The following is a 6,473-nucleotide window of genomic DNA, read 5'->3' as shown; positions in this document are numbered from 1 at the left end:
TAAATGTTATTCACCACATCAATAGATTTAAAGATAAGAACCATATGATCATCTCGATAGACACAGAAAAAGCATTTGACAAAGTACAGCATCCCTTTATGTTCAAAACATTAGAAAAACTAGGGATAACAGGAACTTACCTTGACATTGTAAAAGCTATCTATGCTAAACCTCAGGCTAGCATTATTCTGAATGAAGAAAAGTTGAAGGAATTCCCTCTAAAATCTGGAACAAGACAGGGATGCCCTCTATCACCACTTCTATTTAATATAGTTCTCGAAACACTGGCCAGAGCAATTAGACAGACGAAAGAAATTAAAGGCATAAAAATAGGAAAAGAAATTATCACTATTTGCAGACAACATCATTCTATACCTAGAAGACCCAAAAGGGTTTACAAAGAAACTACTAGAACTAATGAATGAATTCAGCAAAGTGGCAGGATATAAAATCAACACGCATAAATCAAAGGCATTTCTGTATATCAGCAACAAAACTTCTGAAACGAAAATGAGGAAAAACACTCCATTCACAATATCCTCAAAAAAAAAAAAATAAAATACTTGGGAATCAACCTAACAAAAGAGGTGAAAGATTTATACAATGAAAACTACAGAACCCTAAAGAGAGAAGTAGAAGAAGATCTTAGAAGATGAAAAAATATACCCTATTCATAGTTAGGCAGAACTAACATTATCAAAATGGCGATATTACCAAAAGTTCTCTATAGGTTTAATGCAATGCCAATCAAAATCCCAACGGCATTTCTTGTAGAAATAGATAAAGCAATCATGAAATTCATATGGAAAAATAAAAGACCCAGAATAGCGAAAGCAATTCTAAGCAGGAAGTGTAAATCAGGCGGTATAGCGATACCAGATTTCAAACTATATTACAGAGTAATAGTGACAAAAACAGCATGGTACTGGTACCAAAACAGGTGGGTGGACCAATGGTATAGAATAGAGGACACAGAGACTAATCCACAAAGTTACAACTATCTTATATTTGATAAAGGGGCTAAAAGCATGCAATGGAGGAAGGATAGCATCTTCAACAAATGGTGTTGGGAAAACTGGAAATCCATATGCAACAAAATGAAACTGAATCCCTTTCTCTCACCATGCACAAAAGTTAACTCAAAATGGATCAAGGACCTTGATATCAAATCAGAGACTCTGCGTCTGATAGAAGAAAAAGTTGGCTTCGATCTACATATTGTGGCGTTGGGCTCCAAATTCCTTAATAGGACACCCATAGCACAAGAGTTAATAACAAGAATCAACAAATGGGACTTACTTAAACTAAAAAGTTTTTTCTCAGCAAGAGAAACAATAACAGAGGTAAATAGGGAGCCTACATCCTGGGAACAAATTTTTACTCCTCACACTTCAGATAGAGCCCTAATATCCAGAGTATACAAAGAACTAAAAAAATTAAACAATAAGATAACAAATAACCCAATAAACAAATGGGCCAAGAACCTGAACAGACACTTCTCAGAGGAGGATATACAATCAATCAACAAGTACATGAAAAAATGCTCACCATCTCTAGCAGTCAGAGAAATGCAAATCAAAACCACCCTAAGATACCATCTCACTGCAGTAAGATTGGCAGCCACTATGAAGTCAAACAACAACAAGTGCTGGCGAGGATGTGGAGAAAAGGGTACACTTGTACATTGCTGGTGGGACTGCAAATTGGTGCAGCCAATTTGGAAAGCAGTATGGAGATTCCTCGGAAAGCTGGGAATGGAACCACCATTTGACCCAGCTATTGCCCTTCTTGGACTATTCCCTGAAGACCTTAAAAGAGCATACTACAGGGGTACTGCCACATCAATGTTCATAGCAGCACAATTCACAATATATTGATATAATGAGAGCAACTATGAACAGAGCAGGGAGGAAGAGCAGGAAGAAAAGATTAACATTAAACAGAGACATGAGATGGGAGGGAAAGGGAGAGAAAAGGGAAATTGCATGAAAATGAAGGGAGACCCTCATTGCTATACAAAATTACATATAAGAGGTTGTGAGAGGAATGGGAAAATAAACAAGGAGAGAAATTAATTACAGTAGATGGGGTAGAGAGAGAACATGTGAGGGAAGGGGAGGGGGGATAGTAGGGGATAGGAAAGGTAGCAGAATACAACAGTTACTAATAGGGCATTATGTAAAATTGTGGATGTGTAACCAACGTGATTCTGCAATCTGCATTTGGGGTAAAAAATTGGGAGTTCATAACCCACTTCAATCTAATGTATGAAATATGATATGTCAAGAGCTTTGTAATGTTGTGAACAACCAATTAAAAAAATGACATCTTTTCCAAAAAAGGTTTTATTTGTGTGGAAAATGGTATTCTATGCTTTCTTTATATCAAGAATAAATTATTTTCAGAAGTAATATATATTTCAATATAAAAATAAAATAGAACCAGTTTCCATGGAACACACCTCTAATCCCATTTGATTGGGAGGCTAAGGCAAGATAATCCTGAGTTCAAAACCAGCCTCAGAAACTTAGCAAGGCCCTAAGCAACAATGTGTGACCCAGCCTCACTGTGCCCCTGATTTAAATTTCAAGTAAGAACCAATAACAACCGAAAGAATACAGAGTATTTATGAGGACTCAAAACAAATTCTCATGAACTAAAGATGGAGTAGAAATTGCTGTTATTTCTTCATGAAAACTGTATATATATATATATATATAATACTCCTCACCAATCAGCTTAGACCTGTAGAAATTATCGTATGTGTGTACCATGACAACATACAGTTACATGATAGTATAAGGCTAGAGCTATACTTGTCAATACAGTGAAAATCTGGGGCCTAGGAGGAAAGAGGAGGTACATTCAAAAAATAAAAATAATAAAGTTTGAGAAAAATTGGTTTCTAGAGCCCAGAAATATTTTTTGTTTAATTAGAGTACAAAATACCACATAAGTATTATACTGAATTTACATCTGTTAAATACATCACATGTATAATGGCTTTAAAAATTATGTAGAACTTATCACAAACTAAATAAAAATTTACAAAATACATAAAATACCATGTGTGTAAATAAAACTAATCATTACAAAGACAACTATTTTAACTCAATTTAAAATATAATATTTTCCCATCAAAATTTTATCATGTTTTTCTTTAAATACAAGAAGAGAGCTGTACATGGTGGTACACAATTGTCATCCCAGAACCTTGGGAACCTGAGACAGGTGTACTGTAAGCTCAAAGCCAGCATCAGCAAAAGTGAGGCCCTAAGAAACTCAGTGAGACACCATCTCTAAATGTCATACAAAATAGGTCTGGGGATATGGCTCAATGGCTAATTTCCCCTGAATTTAATTCCCAGTACTAAATAAAAGAAAAGAAGGGACCAAAAAAATATATAAATTTATCTTGGAAATAAAATATGTAAAATACCTCAAAACCTTTAGTAAAAAAACAAATAATATAGTTATTGTTATGTGACACATTTAATATAAACTCTGAAATTATATTGCAATAATACAGACCAACAAATCATAATATGAATCAAATCTAAAACCATATTTATGTCAATAGTATTGTTAAAATCAATATGAAAGGCATATGTAAAACTGACCATATGAAAAATAACATTAGACGTGAATGAATGAATCTATCCAACCTAAAGTTAGAATTGGGACCTAGTGGCAAAGTTCACTGGTAGAGTGTGTGTGAAGAATGTGCAAGGTAGTCAGTTCTCACCTTAGCAACACTATAAAAGGCAAATGTTAAGAGGGAATGATGTTGAAAACAAAGCAGAATATTAAAATGAGACACTCTCCTTCCATCTATAGATACATTTAAGAAAAAAAAACTACTATGAGTGTCTCTATGGCAAAATCATGAGTGAGTAGAGAGATTTAGATACACTGGATATTAGTCCTGTCTTGAGCAATGTATCACATTTGGGAAAAAAATCCCCAATTACCATCATTACCTATAGTTAACAGGCTGAGGATGTGAGGATGTAGCTCAGTTTTTAGAGTGCTTGCCTTGTATGCACAAGGCCCTGGGTTCCATCTCTAGCACCATAAAAAAAAGAAGGAAATATGGGAGAAGTGATACAAAAAAATGGTGATATCTAGGAGCCATGAAAGCCTTTGCAAGTGTTTCATCAGCTGTGATCAAGACACAGAAATACCCAAATATCAAAGCTGTCAATTTATCTCAAAAAAATCTGCCAGCATATTTTCCAAACTGCTATTGCTGACAGATGAAGTTCACTCTAGCTTGTATTTTAGATGAAATAGGGAGAAATCCAGTAAACTACTCTTAGCCTGAGTGAGATTTTAGCACTTTCTGAATCCTTCCCCAACCCTAAGACATTAGTAATAATGCTAGAATTACCAATAGCTCCTAGAATTGTGTGTGTGTGTGTGTGTGTGTGTGTGTGTGTGTGTTTTGAATGTCTCAACTTTAACATATTTTTTTTATTTTACTATTTCCTGAAGTTCCAAGCTCTGGAACACAAGGTGAGTAAGCTTGTGTAAATCTCTACAGATTTTAAACAAATGAATTTACATTCTTTTCCCAGAACTTTTATGAACTATGATACCAAACAGTAGTTCAGAAGGAGGTTAAAAACCAATGATCTCTGTTTATTCCAACAAATCTTTACAGAATAGTCTTACATTGGCTACTTCATATAAACTTTCCACAGAGATAAAATGCATCAGTCAAAGAGACTTTCTGTAGCCTGGGAAGTGCTTTTGAAAAGGTTAGTATAATAATCTAAAAGAACTAGGTGTGGTGGCAAATATATTAGAGACTGGAGAGACTGAGTCAGGATGATTGTGATTTGAAAGATACCCTTAACAATATAGCAAGGCTATAAGCAACTTAGTGAGATATTAGTGATATATCACCTGTCTAAAAAAAAGGCCTGAGGACATAACTCAATGGTAAGCAACTCTGGAGTTCAATTACTAGCACCAAACCACACCAAACCAAACAAATATCTGAATGATAATAGGAACTCCAGAGTATATGTGTATATGTATAGATAAAAATTTTGGTTACAATATAAATTTAATAAGATACTTTTGAAAAAACTATCATGGTTCTTAAAAGATCAAAATATAAATCCCATATAATACACTAATAATAATTTTTGAAGCAGGGTATTATTGTGAATGTCTGTACTCCCAGTGGCTCGGGAAGATGTAACAGGAGAAACTTAAATGCAAGAGCAGCCTCAGAAACTTGGCAATGGCTTAAGTGCCTCAATGATACCCTGTATTATTAAAAACAAAATAGGGATGTAACACAGTGGTAAAGTGCCAAAAAAAACCAACAAATAACAATTCTTGGTTAAAACAATGCCCTATAACCCAGTAATTATAATTCCAGATATATATCTAAAGAAATTGGAACACTTTTGTTAAAGAAATTACTTCACTTCCATTTTCATTGTAGGTTTATTCACAGTATCTAATAAAAAGAATAAAATGAAGTGCCTTTTAAATGCAAGGTATTGATGAAAAGGTTTATTCCAGCTGCAGATCATTCATCTACTTGCCTTAAAGGCTGCATACTTATAATTGAAATGCTCCCTAAAAGGCAAGACTCAGATACTGATTTTTCTGAGTACTCCAAGAGACTTTAGTACCTATGAGCAAATTGTGTAAGACTTTTCTAAAACTAAGAAATAGGTAAATATTGGAGTTTGGAATGTGGAAAACACACAGTAAATTCATCAAGGGGGATTCTTAACTCAGACACTGTGATAAGATGTCTGAGTCTGAAGAAAGAGGAAGTAAAATCAGAGTTTGAGATAAAACTAGACTCTCTGCTTCACTGATTTCTAGGTTATTGATTTAATCCAAACAGATATTGGAAAAGGGTTAAGGCTACTAATTAAAATTTATGTAAAACAGGTATTTAAAAAGTACCAGGAAAGAACGGAAGGAGTGGCTGAATGGTACAATGCTCACCTAACATATATGAGGCCATGAGCTTAATTCTCAGCACCACATATAAATTAATAAAATATAAGTAAATATTTAAAAAAAAATACCAGGTAATGGTCCGGGGTTGTGGCTTAGTGGTAGAGTGCTTGGCTGTATGCATGAGGCAGTATGTTTGATACTGGATCCACATTAAAATAATAATAATAATAATAATAATAATAATAATAATAATAATAATAATAAAGATGATGATGATATTGTGTTCAACTACAACTAAGAAAAAAATTATTTTAAAAAAGTACAACAGTGCCATGGCCTGTGACCTTCTAAGTAACTGTGTTCTAATTAAGCCCTTGCAATTGTAGTTTCTTGTAATTTAAATTAAAGCCCAGTTCCACTTTTATTTCCTGCCACACCAGGACAAAGGAGTTTGCATGAATATTAGGAATGCTTCTAAATGTCATTTTAATAAACTTGCCTTACATATTTAAAAACTCAAAAAAAATTTCAAAAGCAAACTT

The sequence above is a fragment of the Ictidomys tridecemlineatus genome, chromosome 1, assembly GCF_052094955.1.
Source record: "Ictidomys tridecemlineatus isolate mIctTri1 chromosome 1, mIctTri1.hap1, whole genome shotgun sequence".
Classification (NCBI taxonomy): domain Eukaryota; kingdom Metazoa; phylum Chordata; class Mammalia; order Rodentia; family Sciuridae; genus Ictidomys; species Ictidomys tridecemlineatus.
Note: the sequence above shows the minus strand (reverse complement) of the source record.